Source organism: Heterocephalus glaber, unplaced genomic scaffold (genome assembly GCF_053883595.1).
Source record: "Heterocephalus glaber isolate CG9 unplaced genomic scaffold, H.glaber_assembly_v1.0 deba00001606, whole genome shotgun sequence".
Classification (NCBI taxonomy): domain Eukaryota; kingdom Metazoa; phylum Chordata; class Mammalia; order Rodentia; family Bathyergidae; genus Heterocephalus; species Heterocephalus glaber.
In genome coordinates this window covers 15,636,314-15,656,153 of record NW_028258377.1, presented here as the reverse complement: position 1 = coordinate 15,656,153, position 19,840 = coordinate 15,636,314, and the positions used below count along the sequence as shown (strand labels likewise).

General features: G+C 40.8%; 1 pseudogene across 1 annotated transcript; it reads right to left on the bottom strand.

Moving 5' to 3' along the window:
* Nucleotides 1–5,182: 5,182 nt before the first annotated feature.
* On the bottom strand, nucleotides 5,183–19,801 carry LOC101721753 (3-oxo-5-alpha-steroid 4-dehydrogenase 1 pseudogene; annotated as a pseudogene). The gene is made up of 3 exons (XR_204805.3): nucleotides 7,783–19,801; nucleotides 6,953–7,051; nucleotides 5,183–6,854 (listed from the first exon to the last, which is right to left on the bottom strand). The product of XR_204805.3 is annotated as a 3-oxo-5-alpha-steroid 4-dehydrogenase 1 pseudogene (transcript).
* Between the last annotated feature and the right edge of the window lie 39 nt (nucleotides 19,802–19,840).

The window sequence follows — 19,840 nt, the reverse complement described above, 5'->3', positions numbered from 1 at the left end:
TTTTGATATAGGAAGTTCTGAAGGCCCTGAAGCTAATGTGCAGCAAGTTCACCTGGGGATTTTGTAAAAATGCAGTAGCACTGGCGTTCCAAGACTGCATTTCTAGATAGCTATTAGGTCAGCTGTACACTACAATTCTCAGTAGCAAGTACTTGGTTGCCAAGACAGCTCTGGTGCTGGGAGAACAGAGCTGGGGTGGGTTGTGGCTGGGCCTCTTGAGCTGAAGCTCATCCAGCCAAGCTCTAGGGCAAGCAGAAAAGGTGCAAAGGAAGAGCTGGCTCCTCTCTAGGCCTATGCAGACTAGGTAGCCAGGCCCCAGAGGCTAGAATTGCTGTTTGAGAATCTGCCTTTATCCCAGAGAGAGAATTTTATCCAGAAGTTTGCATATTCATCCAATCAATCATGCATCCATTTCTTCAACAAATATTTATTCATTATTAGGTCCCACGGGCACTATGGGGAGGAAACAGGAAAAGTCTGTGTCCTCTTGGCATTTACATTTGAGACAAAGGCCTGGATTTGGACTCTTGGATGCAAATTGTGTGTGTGTGTGTGTGTGTGTGTGTGCACATGTGTGCATGCATTTCTGTACTTGTGTGCTTTTGGTGAGTTATTTCAGCTCTCTCTGGGTCTTATGACTGTACTGACTGTCTTATTTCTGTACCTGCGTGCTTTTGGTGAGTTATTTCAGCTCTGTCTGGGCCTTATGACTATCCACATCCATCTGGGGAGTTGTTTGGAGGACCTCAGGAGATAATGTCTCCCCTCAGTATCCACTGGGCATTGGGTTCCAGGACATACTCCACCCCCACCCCAGGACACCAACATCCATAGATGCTCAGTCCCCTGATACAAAATGGTGCAGTGTTTGCATATAAGATACACAAATCTTCCTGTGTACTTTAAATCATTTCTAGATTACTTACAACCCCTAAAACAATGTAAATAGTTGTTAAACTGTATTGTTTAGGGAATAATGATAAGGAATAAAGTCTGTACATATGCACTACAAATGCAATTTTTTTCTGAATATTTTTAATTCAAGCTCAGTTAAATTTGCAGACACAGAACCCTGAGATACAGAGGATTGATTATACATGGATCCACAAATCTGAATTTTGAACTTGATAACTGTTAGCCAAAGTTGTCAACCTGCAGAAAGGAATTACATCGGGTAATTTTCTTGTTCGCTTAATCATTCACCTAATAAGAATTTGCACACACACAAAAGAAGAATTTGCACTGTCCTGGTCTCTGGGATATTGTGGGAACAAAATCAGAACAGTCTTTTTCCTCTTTGCATTTCCATTCTGGAAGGAAAAATCAAACAATTAGCAAGTAGACATCCCTATAAACAAGAAAATGTTAATGGTAGGTATTGTGAGGAGAATAAAATTGGACAGTCTGGAGAAAACTAGGAAGCAGTATGTCTACTTTAACTTGGAGTTGAAAGATGGCTTCTCTGATAGGTGAAATCTGAATAATTAGACTAAACAAGCCATGCTGAAATCTGAGGAAAGTATCCTGAGCAGAGCAGATAGCATGTGCAAAAGTACTGAGGCAAGACAGAGCTTGATCAGTATGCATGAAGAGCAGTGGGGCTGGGCTGGAGGGTGGGGCAGGAGCAGAGCTGAGTGAGATGGAGGCATCACATAAGCCTCTTACTGGCTAGGGTGGAGACTTAAGATTTTATTTCAGCTTTATTTTTAATTTTGTGGTTGTTGAGGAGTCTCTATACTGTTTTCCACAGTGGCTATATTAGCACATTTCCACCAACAGTTCCCAAGGTTTCTCTTTTCTCCACATTTTCCCCTCCTTTATAATAGCTATTCTAACTCCTTTTGTAGTTTTGATTTGCTTTTCCCTGATGATTAGTGATGTTGGCATTTTTCATACATCTACTGACCATTTGTATGTCTTCTTTTAAGAGATGTTTTCTCAGGTCTTTTGTCCATTTTTAAGTAGGTTGTTTCCTGGTGTACCATAGATATTAACTAATTATCATTGTATATTATTTCAAAAGCTTTCTCCCATTCTGAAGTTTGTCTCTTCACACTGAGTATTTCCTTTGCTATGCAGGTTTTAAGTTTGATATCATCCCACTTGTCTGTTTTTGCTTTTGTTGCCATGGTATTTGAGATCTTGCTCAAAAATTCCTCGCTCAGTCCAAAGCCATGAAACATTTCCTTTAAGTTTTCTTCTAGTAGTTTCATAATTTGAGCTCTGATTGTAAGTCTAAACAATTTCATTTTCAGTTTGGTTTAGGGAGAGCCACTGCAGAAAGCTGTAAGGGAGGGATATGAACTGATTTGTGATCACTCTGGCAACTGTGCAGAGACCTGACTGTGGGGTGGGTGGAAGAACAATTTAGGAGGTGAAAGCAGTAGTCTTGGTAGGTAATATTGGTGTATTTTGGTGGATTATGGTGAATTGAGCCAAGATGATGACAGCAGCATTCAGGCAAGTTGGAGGAAACACGGGCAGTGAGGAAGACACATGTGAACCAACTGGGTGTTGGCAAAATCCCTCGTGCTCTACTATTTTGGGAAGAAATACAATGTACAACGCATTACTAATCCTTTTCCCTTGGAAACCATTAGCAAAGACAAAACCTTCATGAAATAGAAGCAAACAATGCATTCTAATCCTCCTTGGACACACAGAAGAAGAAGGATATTGATTACAAAGAGACTTTTAGTACAGTTCCCTCCCTGTCCTCTGAAGTCTCATTAAAATTCTTTGCTTGTTTGAAAGTGCACTCTGATTTAACAAGTAGTGCTTGGTGTTCAGAAACACTGCACAGACTCTAATTCTCATTATGCATTATTTTAATTTGAAGAGAGGTTATGGGAGGAAAATGAGTTAGAAATGATTACACAGGAAACACTTTAGAGGAAACTGAGCTAAAAAACTAGGAGTCAAACACATGGTCATGTTGGTTTAGTGGTGGTGAGGCAGCAGAGGAGTAGGGGCAGGGTACAGGGGTAGGGTGTTCAATTTTCTTGCTACCAGATCTAGAGAATCATTTCTCAGCTCCCCACAGGGATGGATCCTCTCATCCATTCAGTCCTAACTCAAGTGTTGGTCTTGTTACTGTGGTGCCAGGATTTTCCTATTCCCAAAGGCTGAAGATGGAGACAGTAGATATTATCTTGAAGTTGAGCAATGGCCTTAGAGGTTCACTGATTTGACTGAGAACAGATTTAGCTCTCAGGCACCTTTAGACTTGGGTACCATTATCATATCCTCTGACTGAAACATAAAGAACCCAATTATGTTACATTACAACTATGTTATATTACATTTTGAGGGTTAAAACAACATGCATTTGTTTGAACTAATATGACAATTTCTTCATTCTAAAGAACACATTTTGCCTCTCACCCTCCCATGGAATTGGGCCACTTTCCTTCTTAAGTAAGTCCTGGGGCTAGCTCTGTGAAAGTTGGGGTAACTTATGAGGAAGGACCATCCAACCCCTGATCCCCACTTGGAATCATACTTCTTCCAAGCAGCAGCAGGCGAAGGAAAAGCATTTCAGCCACAGATGACATGGGAGGGCCCTTCACTAACAGTCATCTGAGGATATTTCCTCAGGGAACCCTATGTCCCCACGCCTGCCACTGGCCAAATGGAATCGTGACTAGGAATAAGTATGTTTTAGTTTTCCCCTCAGCTCTAGCAGCTGCTTGAGGAGGAGTGGGGGAGGGAGGAGCAAATCATCTCTTCTGTGGACTGAAATTACATCTTACACAGAGGATCCTGTATTCTGTGCAGTGCACTAGGGGTGTCCTGGTTCTCCACCCGCTCTGGTGCCCAGTAGCCTGGGCCACTTGCCGCATAGTGTATGTACGCGGCGGATGGGACAAGCACGTTCTCCAAGTTCCATCTTCAAAAAGCTCAATCAGAAAGTTGTGCTTTGAATCCAGACTGCTCACCTCTTGGTAATAACAAAAAAATCGAGTTTCTCACAGGAGGGAAGGGGGTACGGAGCGATACAACGTAACAGCATTTTATCTGGGAGCTGTGACTGCCACCTGGTGGATGATATTAGCTGAGCAACTAAAAGGCTAGTTCTTGGTTCATTTCTTCCGGGGAAGAGGCACCTACAGCACATGCAATAAATGTTGTGATAAGGACAGTATGGAGTATGGGTTAAGGTGCTGGAGCCACGTTACCTGAGTTTGAAAGCCTTTATGATTCTAGAACTTTCTGTCTGTGCTTTGGCTGAGCTACTGTGCCCTGTTGTCCTTGACTGTAAAATGGGGCTGATAATAGTTCCTACTTCATACAATGGGAGTACAGAAGTCTTCTCTTATATTGGTTTTAGTTACTCCTGGCCAACCGTGGTTCAAAAATATTAAATGGAAACTTCTAAAAATAAATAATTCATAAGTTTTAAAATCATGCACCATTCTGGTTAGTTTGATGAAATCTTGTGTCATCTTGCTCTATTTCACCCAGGACATGTATCATCCCTTTGTTCAGTCTTTCCATGTTATATCCACTACTGCCCCTAGGTGGTAACTTTCTTGGCTATCAGATTGACTGCTGCAGTCTTGCAGGGCTTGTGTTCAGGTAACTCATATTTTGCTGAAGAATGGTCTCAAAGTACAAGGTTAGTTATGCTGGCAATTCAGATATGTCAAAGAGAAGCCATAAAGGCATTTAAGTAAAAAGGTGAAAGTTTGTCATAAGTATGCATGTATAGGAAAAAACATACATATATGTATACAAAACCATATATGTATTGTATACATATATAAATACCCACCCATACATATACAGGGATCAGTACTGTTGTAGGTTTCAGGCATCCATTGCAGGTCTTAGAATGTGTTCCCTGTGGATAAAGGGGGACTACTATGCCTATCTCATACATTGACTGTGAGAATTAAATGACTTAGTCTATAAATGCTTATCACAGAGCCAACTCACACAAAGTGTTCAGTGGAAGTTAGGTGGTGATGAGATAAAAATGGGGCTGTGTTGAACTTTGGCCCTACTATGTGCCAGCTGCTCTGCTGCACATTGAGAATATAACAGTGGACAAAAAATATTGTTCCTGATTTCATCAAGGTCATTACCGTTGAGGGAGACAGACACAAACAAGTCAATACATTAATGAACAAAAAACATTGATGACCCCCCCCCATCACTGTGGCCTAGCTGGGGAGGTAGATCTGTTAACAGATTATTATAATTTATTATAATAAGCTTATTCTGGGTGGTTCTCAGGTTCTCAGTACATCCTGGGGGAAGGGCATACTTTGTGAGAAAGGGGCCAATAAACAGTTCTGAAGGATGAGAAGAAAGTCAGCTGAGGTAAGGTGGATGCTCTTTGCAATGGCTCCTAAATGAAATCAGACTGAATGCTTTTGAGGAAATTAAAAAAGCTTGGTAAAGCTTGGCTGGAGGCGTAGGTGAGAAAAGGCTGAAGAGGCAGGCATCCAGATTCCTCAGAGGATTGCATTTTGTCCTCACAGCAATGAGACATCATGGAAGAGATAAAAAAAGTTTCAAAAGTGGAGACTGACCATGCAATGTCAGTGGAAGGACCGAGGCAGCAGCACACTCTAGTCCTGAGGCCTGACACTGGCTACAAGTGGTAGAATGGGCCAGCAGGCCCTCTTTACCTTTTATCAGAAAACTAGAGTCAGAGAGCTAGGGAAACTGACTTGGGGAAGCTGGTGCCATCCTTTAGAAATACAGTGAATGTCAAATGTAGTGTCTTTTGAAATAGCACCAAGGTTGAATGGTGAATAAGAAAGGATTGTTCTTAAAGGTCTGGCACAGATCATGCTCACAAAAGAAATGAGAAGCTTTCGCTACACAGCAGCTTGGACTCTACAGAGCCAGGAAAATTATCTCTTAGTACAGAGAAACAGCTGTGTGGACAGGGACTCAATTGGAGTTGGGACAGTTATATTCACCCTCATTTGTGGGACTCTACTCTGACCACTTCCCTCTCTAGCAGCTCAGACAGAGCAAAGAAAGCCATGGTGCCTGCCTGGAAGACACTGAAGGCATTGATCAATTCCCTAAGAATGGACAAAGTGATGAGCTTGTTGTGGAGATGGGTGAAATTTTTGAGGAAAAAGGTAGGATCTGGAAGATGTGACAGTGGTCAGAGTGTGGGGAAGGTGGTAGAGCTGAGAGGAGAGAAAGAGTGAAGAAAAGAAGGACTGTGCTGTTTGCCAAGACCTTGTGAGAAAGATGGTCCTCGTAGGATTTTTACCTTTGCGTGCTTCTGTATGTACTCTTTTGTGATTTTATCATTTGTTTAGTTTTTTGTTCATTTATGCAACAAATCAGTGTGGCATGCCTGAGTGTGTCAGGCACTATAGGAGGCACCTGAATACATACTGTGGGAATGAAAAGGTCAAGGTCCTTGTTTTTATGTGGCAGTGGCAGGGGTCATGGTGCCGTGCGAGGGTTACATTCATTAGATGAATAACCTGTTGAATAAGAGAGGTTGTTTCAGACTGTGTTAGAGGAGGTACATGAGGGAGGACCAGAGACAGAGAGGAGTCCAGGGTGGCTGCTCTCAGGAGGGGCCTTTGGGCTGAGATCTGTCTGGTGAGAAGGAGCTGACTGCATGGACTTCATCCACCAAGTTCTCTTGTCATGTGCCAGGAATCCTATCTAGCAGTCATCCACGCTGACTGCTCTTGGAGCTCAATGCAGACACCAGGCAATTGGAGGGTGAGACAACTCTGCGTTGCTCCACACAGGTAGGCTAAAACAGGTTCTTGAGGTGCAGTGGCTTTGGTCTTTTTGGTGGTCCATTGTACTTCTTCTATTTCTGTTCTTCTGGCGGCATGAACTGCTTTGTATCAGATTTGTTGTCTCTCCTGCCAGGACAAAATAAAGCAATGGATTCAAAAAGAAAAAAAAAACTATTCAAAAGGACTAGAGAGCTACTGAGTGGGTAAGATCTTGAGGAGCTCACCGTTTCAGGGAGAAGAAAGGTGCCGAGGTGACTTCATGTTCCGCATATCCTCTCCAGTCTTCTCAGATGCTGACTGATTTGGGAGTGGCAACCTAACAGCTAATAAGTTGAGCAGAGTTGTCTATCTAGCTCTTTTGCCTATTTTTAATGAGGCTATTTGCAGTCGTTTTGAGGTCTTATTTAAATATATATATATTGTACACCATAAATGTATATAATTATTATACGCCAATCAAAAAATAAAACTTTTTAAAAGAAGTTCAGCAGAGTTTTAGGTGGCTTCATGGGGCTTGAGGGACAAAACCAGTTCAGGGCTAGCCAAACAAGGCCCTAGTAAACACTCTAGACTTCTGGGACACCTGCAGGAATAGAGGAAGTACAGAGAACCACCCAAAAGACCAAAGCTACTGCACCTCAAGAGGCTATAGTCTAAAGAGTAAGAATAAACAAGATGCATGCCAGCCTTAATAGACATCGAACGCAGCTATAAATTCAGCCTGATCCCAGATAGATTAAGATGTACTTTCCTTCCTTACCTGCCTGCCAGAAACAAAAGTAAATCCTGGCTGGAGAAGGGCATTATCACCTAAGCCCCAAATATTCTCTACTCTTTTCATTACAGTATTGTGCATTTGATAAAAATTTCCCCAGAACAACAGTATTCAAATTTCAATGGCACAACAAACAAGGGAAAAATTTTTTCCCAGGTATTAGGATACTGAAAACTCTGATTGGTATGTTCTAGAACATATTCTAAAGAAATTCTATAGAATAAAAGTCACCAGAATAGAAGCAAGAATTGAAAAATATAACTAGAATTAAGAACTTACAGCTGGGTGGAATTGCACATGCAAATAATCTCAGCACTTGAGAGGCTGAAGCAGGAGGATGGTGATCTTGAGGGCAGCCTGGACAACATAGAGAGACTCTATTTCAAAAGAAAAGAAAACAATGTAATAAACAGAGAAGTTTATGTGGCTTAGCTTTCTGCTGTTTTAATCAAGTACCTAAGGCAATTAATTGATAAAGACAAAAACGTCTATTTTAGTTCACGGTTTTGGAGGTTTCAGTCTGTGACTAGTCAGCCCTGCTGTTTTGGGGCCTGTGATGAGGCCATGCTTCATGGCAAGGAGTGTGTGGCAGAGCAAAGCTGCTCACATAGAGACTGGAACATAAAAAAGAGAAAGAAGGGGGACAGAGACTAGGGTTCCCTAGTACTCTTTAAGGGTTCCACTCCTCAAAGGTGCCACATCGTCCATTAGCATCACTCTGGGGACAAAGGCACACATGGGCCTTCAGGGGGTGTTCCAGATCCAAACTTTAAAAGGGTTTAGCTAGCTTTGAAGTTTAGTAAACCGGTTCATAGATCAGTAGAAAGCAACCAGACAGAGGCATTAAGAGAATAGCACGAGAGATAAATGGAGCAGAGTAAAAGGATTTAACATATGGGTAGTGGAAATTCAGAAAAGAAAGACAGCAGCAGAAGCAATAACTGAAGAAATAATGGCCTAGTACTAACCAAAACTGACAAAAAATTATCAAGTCATACATTCAATAAGTACCACAGAGCTCAAGAGATGAAAAGAAAATCACACCTAGCCCTATCATACTAAAACTGCTAAAAAGTAAAGACAAAAGGTAAATGTGAAAAACAGGCAGAGAAAGATGAATTTCTTTTAATAGGGCAGTATTATGACTGAAAATTGACTTCTCAAAGAAACACAGATGGTTCCCAATTTAAAATCTTTTCACTTAACATTTTGAAACTTTAAATGGTGTGAAATCAACAGGCATTCAGTAGAAACTATTTTGAATTTCAGTCTTCTCTCAGGCTAGTGACATGTGGTCCAATATACATTTTTATTAGTACTGTACATGTTTGCAGTATATAATGTTTACATTTCTTGTAGGGAATTGGTATATGCATATAATATATCTTCCTTTTTAAAATCCCTTTTCCTCCATCTTTTTCTTGATCCCCTTCTTTGTTTTTTTGTGTACTTGTTTGTAGTACATAATGTTTGCAATCCTTGTGTGGTGTTGGTACATGTATATAACATCTCTTAAATTCCTTTTTTCACCACCCTTTTTCTCTCTTTCACGCCATCCCTCCATCTCTTAATCCTCTTCCCATTTGAGAAAGATCTACCTCCCTACTTCCTATTATCTATCTTTTATTTTGTTATTTACACTTTGGGTTTCTCATATAAAAGACACCATGTAATGGTTAAGCTTGTGTGTCTGATTTATTTCACCTAACATTATAGTTTCCAGCAACCTGTAGCTCCATCAGCCATAGGATCACAAAGATAAACAATGGATAGCCTACAGCATACTGTGTTGGTAAGTGATGATGTTTAGTCAGTTAGGTATAACTATGGTATGCATTTTGACTCATGGTATTTTTAATTGACACAGATTTAGCAGAGTGTAACCCCATCATAAGTCAAGAAGTACCTGTTCCAGAAACCAGAAGAAAATAGAATGTCTTCAAGGTGCTGAAAGAAAATAGTAGCAGCCTTAAAGTCAAGACACAGAAAAGAAATTCCTTAAAAATTCAGTTTAAAAATATGTATTGGATAAAAACTAAGAGAATTAATCACCAGTAGAACAATACCAAAGTCAAAGGTGGTATATTAATCAGCTCTCTGTAGTTGGGACAAATACCTGAGATAAACAACTTCTAAGGAGGAAACATTTATTTTGGCACATGGTTACAGAGATTTCAGTACATGGTTGCTTGTTGGCCCTATGGCTTTAGACCCATGGTGAGGCAGAGCACCAGAGTAACAAGCACAGTGTAGAGTGGAGCACCATAGTAGCAAGCACAGTGTAGAGTGGCCACCTCATGGTGGCCAGGAAGCAGAGAGAGTGAGAAGAAGGGATAGAGGTCCTACTATCCCCTTCAAAGGGCATGTCCCCCAAAGATCTACCCTCCTTCCTCTCAGTAGGCCCCACATCCTAACTGTTCCACTGTCTCCCAATAGCACCACAGGATGGCAAAGAAGCCTTTAGCATAAGACCTTTAGGGAACGTTGAGGATCCAAACTATAATACACAGAACTTCAGATAGAGGGGATATGATCTCATTTGGAAGCCTGACTATGTAATAATGAATGAAAAGCAATGGAAAGGGTGACATGTCAGTAAACACAAATAAATACTGTATAAAATAATAGTAATATTAGTGTCTCATGGTGCTTCAAATATCCTACAGAATTACAAGAAAAGTTCTTAGTTACACTAATGTCTGATTATAGTGGACATCATAATCATAAAGATGAAGATAAATTTAAAGCAAGAGAACAAAAAAGATATATGATGAAATGCTAACCAAAAGAAGCATGATTAGAGATAAAAGGAAAGATTTCTTAAAGATGAAAGTGACATGGGGGAAGAGATGTAACTCCCAAACCTACAAGATATCTGAAATGCGAGTTTGTCTTCTCTATAATTGAAGAATGAATTCTATGAACAACAGAGGTTAAGAGTAGGAAAAATTTATTGGGAGAAAGAAAGCTTCTGCCTAAGAGAGACAGAAGGGGGACCAGAAAGGGGGTTGCCTGCCCACCCCACATTTCAAAGACGTTTTATACAGCAAAGCCACATGATGAGATGAGTACAAAGTGGGACAAAACTATAAGACCCAATGAAATTTACAAGGTTGGCATGAGATGGGACAAAACCATTACCAACCAGTAAGATCAAATGGGAAGACAAGTCACATGCAAGGAATTTCCCATTTAGAATATCAATCACTGCTCTCTATCTCTAAGGGAAGTAGTGCCTCTTCTTTTTATAATGCTAGCCAGTGAATGTGCCTCAATTGTTCTCCATGTTGGCTCTTCCCTGTCTTGGCTCCTGGAGGGCTGGCACCTTAAGGGAGGCCCTGTCTACCTGCCTAAAAAATATATAATTAACTTACCTATCTACAATAAAAGGATCAAAACTAGGTACTAGAAGATAAGGCAATTCTAAATGTGTGGGCACTGAACAACCATTAAAAACAGATAAAGCAAATACAGTCAGAACTAAACAAATAAATTCATTAGTAGTGGGAGAGTTTTAGCATACCTGTTGACCTAATTTAACTGATAGTAAAAAACAGATCCTTCCAAAAGTCAGTAAATATACATTGATGAAAAAGCCTAGGGCTGGTGTAACCCTCTTTCTGGTCCCCCTTCTTTCTCTCTTAGGCAGAAGCTATCTTTCTCTGAATAAATTTTTCCTACTTTTAATCTCCGTTGTTCCTAGAATTCATTCTTTGATTTTAGAGAACATGAGCTCGCACTTCAGATATCTAGCAGGTTTGGGAGTTGCACCTCTTCCCCCTATTATCATTTTGAAGGTTTTCCTCCAAGATTACTGGTCAGAGGTAAGAGTTTTCTTTCACAGGTTCTAACTTTGGTCTTTTTGCTTCATAGATTGTAACTTTTTGTTTCAAGTCACCCAACCTCCTGAGTAGGGAGATTGCTGGACACCAGAGGAACTTCTCTTCTGGGTGTTCAACAACTATGGCTCATTAGGGGAAAACTACAGTAAAATCTGTAAGAGCTCAACTAGAGTTTTAAATTTCTTAGCTAAATTTGTCCTTCAAATTGTCTCTATCTTCTTACAGCTAAGACTGGAGAGACCTATGACAAAATATCAGACTTATAGATAACCTTCATCAGTAAAGGAATCTAAGACAATCACTCACTATTTCAGTTTCTAAGCATGACTCTTTCCCCAACCTCCCTTTCCATTCTAGTGCTCAGGCTCAGATTATACATGCTCTAATATCTTTAAAATTTTCTTTATTCTTGCCTAGAGGCTGCCAAACTCCAAGCAGTCATACAAATGGAATTAATGACAAATGTGCTAGACTTCTTTTACCAGGATCCACCAGATCGACCTTGTAAATAACTCATAACTGCTAAATTACAATATGTAGGATTCTGAAGTCCCTTGGATGTTCTCTTTGTGGGAGGCTATTATTAGTTCTTCCTGGTAGAAACGCTTGTTGGCTATATTCATAGCAATCCTGCCGATCTTATTATTTGGCCCATGTATTGTCATAGTTGTGATCAGCAGTCAGAGTATGACTCTGTTTCTTTGGCTTTGTCTCCTCCACACTCAAAGCTATACACCTACCCAAGATAACAATGCCTAGCATCTATTGAGGGCCTTTAGATAGACCCTCTGTAGACTCTTACTGCTGATCACAACTATGACTCTCTTTAGCTGGAAGTAGCCAGAACAGTCTTTGCCCTTTGTTCCCTCACAGCAGTTAGGGGTATTTCTTCAGAGGGGGGAATATCGTAGATAGGTAAGTTAATTAGATATCTTGTAGGCAGTTAGACAGGCCCGGCCCTTGCAGAGCCAACATGAAGGACAATCTAGACACATTCACTGAAAGGCAGCATTCATTGTAAAAGAAGAGAAATTACCACACCCCCATAGAATGAATAGCAGTGATTATATTCTAAATAAGTATCAAACGCCTCGGTAGGGGACCAAGATCTTCCAAGAAAGATCCCTGACCCACCCTTTACCACTGGAAAGCCTTGCTCACTCCTTGTACACTTGCTTCGTGATGTGCTTCCCCATTGGATCTCCATTTAATCAATATTACCTAAGCAACTATACTTGTCCTAAACTTATTGATTGTTCATAGTTTTGTCCACCTTGTGATTTCTCATTGAAGCAGTATTACCTAAGCAGCTATACTTGTAATCTTACTAGTTGACTATAGTTTTGTTCCACCTTGAACCTGCCTCACCTTGTGGCTTTGTTCCATAAAACACCTTTGAGAAGCAGCATGGGCAGGCAACCACTTTCCGGTTCCCCTTCTGTCTCTCTTAGGCAGAAGTAATCTTTCTCTCAATAAATTTTTCCTACTTTTAAAAAAACAACAAAGGGCTGGAATGTAGCTCAATGATAGAGCATTTTGCTTACCATGCTCAAGGCATTGAGTTTGAGCTCCAGCACTAATATATATAAGCTATCTTCCTGAAAGAGCAATAGATATCAATTACAGTGATATATGCATACACATGTTTACAGCAGCATAACTCATAATAGATAATCTTGGAAGTGGCCTATATGTTCATCAACAGATGACTGGATAAAGAACATGTGGTATTTACACAGAGTGGAGTACTATTCTGCCACATAGGATAAATTTGAGTTATTTGTAAGAAAATGGATGTACTTGAGATCATAATGTTAAGTGAACTAAATCAGACACACAAGCTTAAATATCACATGATTTGTTTATATGAGAAACCCCAAATATAAATAATTTAAAGGGCACTGTGAAAGATAATAGGAAACAGGAAGACAGATCTTTTGCAAATGAGAAGGGATCTATAATTGGAGGGAGGAGGAAGGGAAGAGAAGGGAAAGGAAAATAAAAAGAATTAAAATGTATCATGTACATGTACCAAGTACCCATGATTAATGTAGTCATTAGGTACTCTAAACATGTACTAATAAAAATAAAAATTAAAAAATATTATAAAAACCCCAATGAGTGTGTTGACCACTATGAAATTAAGCTAAAAATTAATAGCAAAAAGTCCCTCCCTAACAAAACCCCGCACAAATCTAGATAGCTCCTAAATGTTTCAAAATCAAATAATATACACAACTCTAATAAAAATTACAACTAATAAAAATTAATAAACTAAGAAAAATTACAACTAAAATCAGAAAATACTTTAAAATGAAATTATGGCATACAAAAGTTGTAGGATCCAGCTAAAGTTATATAGTAAGAGGAAAATGTATAGCTTTACATACACATTATTGGAAAAGAAGGCTTAAAATCAGTGATCTTTACAAGGAAATTATAAAAAATAATTATAAAAATTATAAAAAACAATTATAAAAACAATAAAAAGTCAACAAAATCAAAGGTTGATTCTTTGAGAATATTAGTACAATTGACAACCTATTGAGACTGAATAAAAAGAGAATGCATAAATTATCACTATCAGACATTATAAAGATAAAAGCAAATTTGAACATTTTTGCCATCAAGTTTAAAAGATAGAGAAAATGAGCAAATTCCTACAATACTACTTATTGTAACTGACCCAAAAATAGAAAATCTGAGTATTATAATTACTAAAAACTTGTTACAAAGAAAGCTTCATGTTTAGATGTCTTTATTAGTGAATTCTACCAAACACATGAAGGAGAAATTATAAGCTACTTTCACTCATGAACAGAAAAGTAAACAAAACATTAACAAATCAAATCCAGATGTATATCAAACACATAGAGTGATGTTATTAGCAAGTAGGATTTATTAGAGATGTTATTTTATAATAAATAAATGTATATATTATATATTTTTATATACGTTTTGTTTTTGTCCACAGTTCTTGGGCTAACTCCTTCCCCAAGACAGACCAGAGAAATTAGAATTTCTCTTTCTCAAGGCTGTCTCAGAGCTGGCTGCAAAGAAATCCTGACTTATCCTTACCTGATAGTAGGTCAGAAGACCCTCCTCATTCCACAGGGGCCCTGCCCCATACCCTGGAGAAAGGAGGTTGTAGTGAGGTGGAGAACTAAGGCCTTGCTAAGTGTCCCTTCCCAGGCTATTAGCCTTTGATTAGGCCTTTCCTATCAATCAAATTTCCATACAGTCCATGCCATAATCACACCTATGCAAGTACGTCTCCCTGAAAGCCCAAAGCAGCAGCATTTTGAGATTTCCAAAGGGTTGTGCTTCTGGAGAGGGCATTCAAGTTTTGCAGCCCTCTCACATATCTCACCTTGTTTATCTCTAATTTTTGTAATATCTTTTGCAATAAATCAGTGAATATTCTATGAGTTCTATGAGCTGCTCTGCTAAATTAAACTCAAGGAGGAGGGCCGGGGATTTAGCTCAGGTGGTTCTGCCGCCTGCCTCGCAAGCTCAACGACCCGAGTTCGATCCCCGGTACCAAAAAAAAACAAAACAAAAATAAACTCAAGGAGGAAGCGTGAGAACCCTGGCTTTTAGCTGGTCAGTCAGAAGCACAGGTGTGTGTGACTGGCATCAAAAGTGTGTGGGGGTGTGCATGCCTGAGCACACATGCGTGTCCATCCATCTGTCTGTTGGGGGCAGACTTTTTTTTTTTGGTACTGGGGATTGAACTCGGGTCCTTGCACTTGCACAGCAGGTGGCGAAACCACTGAGCTAAATCCCTGGCCCCAGACTTTGAAACTAGGCCTTCAACCTGTGAGATCTGACACTATCTCCGGGTAAGCAGTGTCAGAACTTAAATGGATGAGACACCAATTGGTGTCTGCTACAGAATTGCTTGCTTGCTGGTGGGGAGAAATTTCCACATCTTTTTAGATCATAGACATCTTCTGTGTTGATTGTCATGAGAAAACAGGTAAAACCAGACATTATGTTTTTTTTTCCAACTCATCAGAATAGTTGGCTTAAAAATAAAAATCAGTATAATTCATATTTATAGAAAAAAAGTAAAAACATGTAATCATCTGACAGATACAGCAAAAGCATTGGACAAAACTTACCTGTTCAGTGTTAAAAATTCTTGGCAAAGTATGACTAGAAGGGAACTTCATGTGATAAAGCATATGACAAAAATCAAACCTATGGCAAACATACTTAACAGTATAATACTGAAACTTTCAGTTCAGAAGAGAAGAATGTTTACTATTAGCACTTGTATTTAATATTATATTAATGTCTTACCCAGAGTAATAGAATATTTCTATGAAAAAATTAATTAATATTGGCCCCTCTACATCATATTATTCATAAAAATCAGTTTCAGGTAGACTGGAGATTCAAATGTGAAAATAAAGCAATAACACTTCCAGAAGATAAAAGAGTATTTCCTGCAATAGACAATGATTTATCAAACCAAATACAAAAAGTACAGTTCTAAAGGAAAAAGGTTGATATATTGGGATATATTAAAATTACAAACTTTTATTTACCAAATGTCCATGGAGAGGATAAAAAGGTGAGCCATAATTAAAAAAAAATTTCCAATATATATAACAAATATATAAAGAGATCTTCTTAATGAGTGAGAACAATATGAGAGCCTCAAGGGACAAGAGATCTTTTATTTTTCTTTTCAGGCTTGTGAAAGGAAAGTTTATTTCAGTAAACAGAGACTAAAAATCAGGAGATTCTAGCAAGTAGCTGGGAAAAACAGAGTTTATCACATCCATGTGGATGGGCAGATGATGGGAGAGAGAGAGACAGTGGCAGCTAGCTGGGAGATGGGCCAATACCAGGGGAGAGAGATATCAGCAGCTAACTGGGAAAGGAATTAGGCTTATGTAGGTCTTGAAGGGGCTATGGAATCTGGGTGAAATATTTATGACTTGGATGCCCAAGGACGGGCTGCTCAGGTGTGCACACAATTACTGGACTCCTTGGTGACAGGGGGGCTGTATGTTTTACTTTGAGTCCATCTGGCCTATTTACTGAGAAGCTGCTGTTGTTTGCCAAGAGCAGCCTGTTGCTTTGTCCCCTGTGCTTGTGAAGGACTCACTTAAGTCAGGCCTGACACCCAGAGAAAGAACACTGAAACTTCCAATTGAAGATCATTTCCTTGATGATGACACACTTAATACAAAAATGGAATTATAATTTTCCGAGACTTTGGATAATCTTCAAACTTCTCAAGGTATCACCAGTGATGGTGTTTTCCTCTGGGGAATAAAATGGTAAACGTGAACAGAGCAAAAGCCCCACTCTGCAGAGAGCAGCTGGCCAGTGCAAAGCCTCACCACTCCACAATTTCCCCAAGGTAGTTGGCTGCAGTTATGCATTCGAACAAGCCTCCCCTTGGTATTTTGTATCCTGTCTCCTCCGGTTTTTGGAGGTTCCTCAAGATGTGATCTGAGTGGATGTTTATCAGGATGCCCGTTAACCACAAGGCAAAATCAGCTAGCAAGCAGGGCTGGGTCACCCAGTCCTCAGCTTACACCGAATACCAGCTCAGGTACCTGCTCTGCAAGTAGCCGTTATAGATACAGAACAGGAAGGCTAACACACAGGTAAAGAGAGGCGTCGGTTTTCCTCCTCGGATCAGAAAGGGGAAGATCAGGGACCTGTGCACATAGTGGATGAGGTACATGACCAGCCGTACGCGGTTGGGCAGGCGGTCAAGGCGCTGGGGGGACGCGCAGATGCATTTGAGCAGCGGCCAGGCCAGCGCCGGCAGCTCCTGCAGGGCCCAGGCAACACGCGTGGGCACCCGCGGGCCTGGCCACTGCGACTCGTAGCCCCCATAGGGCGACGCGCGGTGCAGGAGCAGCGCGAAGCACACGCAGCCCGCGAGCATCATCAGGTAGGCGAGTGCGTCCATTAGGTGCAGCTCCTCTGGCTCCATCGCTGCCCGGCGCTCCATGCCCGGACGCCCCATATACAGAGCGGTGGCGAGGCGGGGGAGGCCTGTCCACTGGCCCCACGTGCCAAGCACACTGCCTCCGCAGACCCTGCTGAAGCGCGGGCCCCAAGGGACAAGAGAGCTAATAGGAGATTTGAACACAAAAAACATTCAAATGTCCAAAGAGTGCAACTTCACTGGTCATAAAGGAAATGCAAATTATTATAATGCAATATTATTGAGATGGTTAACATTATAGGTCCACATGCCTAGGCTTCAGTACCCCAATATTTGTTCAAATATCATTCTATGTGTTTCTGTGAAGGTATGTTTTAGATGATACTAAGATTTAAACCAGTGGACAGAGTAGGATATATTACCCTCCATAATGGGAAAGGGCTCATCTAATCAATTAAAGACCTTAATAGAAAAAGATTGATCTCATGGAAAGAAGGGAGAATTCTGTAAGCAGATGACCTTCAGATTGGAAGTGCAGCATCAGTTTTTTTCCCTGGATATCTCTGTGTATCCTGAAGTCAGAAGCCAGTCTCTCTTTCTTTCTTAAACACATATACACCTTACTGGTTCTGTTTCACTAGAGAACACTAATACACAAGCTATCAAAATAGCTAAAATTAAGAAGATTGATAATGCCAAATAGAGGTGAATGTGTAAAGTAACTGTGATTCCTATACTTTGCTGTTGGGAGTGTAAATTGGTACAACCAGTTTGAATGCTGGTTTACCAGCAGCTACTAAAGCCGAACATAGGAATATCCTAAGTCAGTGGTGGCAAACCTATGGCTTATGTGCCACAGTGGGCTGTTTATATCACTGAAAGCTCTAAAAGGTTCTCCATCACTGCCCTAAGAAATTCCACATCAAGGTATATACTATATAACATATATCCCACAAGATATCTGTATGTTCCTATGCATTATTAATAATGGCTCCAAACTGGAAAGGACCAAATGTTCATCACCAGTGGAATGGATGAATAGTGCTATATTCAAATGATGAACAAACTCAAACAATAACTATCTCACAGACACAACTTGAGTGAAAGAAATCAAACACATTGGGCCAATCTAAGTAATGATGCTTGAAATTAGGAAAGAGGAGAGGCATAAGATGTGAGGTGCTTCTGCACTGCACCATTTCTCAACATTACTTAGGTATACTGAGTGTGAAAACTCATCCATATTGTTCATCCTTGTGCAATTTTCTACATATACTTATAATCTAATAATATAGGCTTATTTAGAGTGTATTTCTCTATCACTAACTGTTACTTGGGGATGTCACTCCACATTTTGCAACCCCAGTTTTTTGCCATAAATGTTACGTGGATTTAAGGGGATGGTCAATAGGAAAGCTATCTGTAAAGTTTCCATTATAAATTACAATGTGTACCTCACAGGGTATGTACTGAATAAATGGAAAAATGAAAGTTAAGTCAAAGGGAACTACCCCTTACTATGTGTCAGATAATAAAAATTTTAATTTATTCTTGCATTTGAGGAAATAAGAGGCTCAGAGATGGAAAGGAGCTTGCTGGAATAACTCAGTTGGGTAGTGATGACCATGTGGGAACTCAGGTCCACCTCAGATGCTGGTCTCAGACCCACATTCTCTCTAAGAGGTGTCTTTTGAACCACTGAGCCATCACCAACACCAGCCAGGCCAAGGCCCTAGTGGAACCCTCTGGTACCAAAGGCCTCTGCTTCTTCCTCAGGGTCCCAGCATCATCTGACCCTCCAGACTGGTCAAGTCGAGGGCTGGATACTCACTGTGAAATCCTGTGCACAACAACCATGATCTCTCCCCCTCTTCTTGGCTTAGCTCATTTCCTCAGAAGAGCCTACCCCTTCATGGTCTGCTCCTCATCCCAAGTGATGCAGTCCCCCAAACTCACACCACTCTCTGGATGAGTGGACTGCCATCCCCTTCAACTGAATACCTTTCTGCTTTTTCTTCTCCCCAGCTTCCCTTGGTTTCCCGCGCTCTTGCAAAGTGGTCACCATTCCCTGAAATCCACTCTTCTCCTAGTTCCCTAGTGCTTCTTCCTTAATTCCACTTGTCTTGCCCAACAACCTGCAAGCTGATAGTCACCTTAACGTCTTAAGCCCACTCAGCTCGCATAGTGGTTCCTGACTCAAACTTGTTCTCCTCTCCCACTCCCTGCCCACTCAGTGCACTGTCTGGCCTTCCATCTCTGTCCTACATTCTTCTTCTGCTTGCACAATAGTCCAGCCCCCCAGCTCAGTCCCGCAACCTCCATCCCGCACCCCCGAACCCGTTCAGTGGTCTGACTCCCTCCCTCAATCTCACGCCCCACAGTAGTCGGCCCCCAGCTTAGTCCCATGTACCTCCTTTCCCCTGTACAGCTGTCCAGGCCTCCAACCCAGCCCCATTGCCACCCCCCAACTCGCGCACAGTGGTGCGGCCCCGGCTCAGGGCACCCCCGCCCCCAGTGGTCTGGCCCCCATTCCCAGGGCTGGTGGGGGCTGAGGGCCCTGCAGTCTCCTGACCAGAGG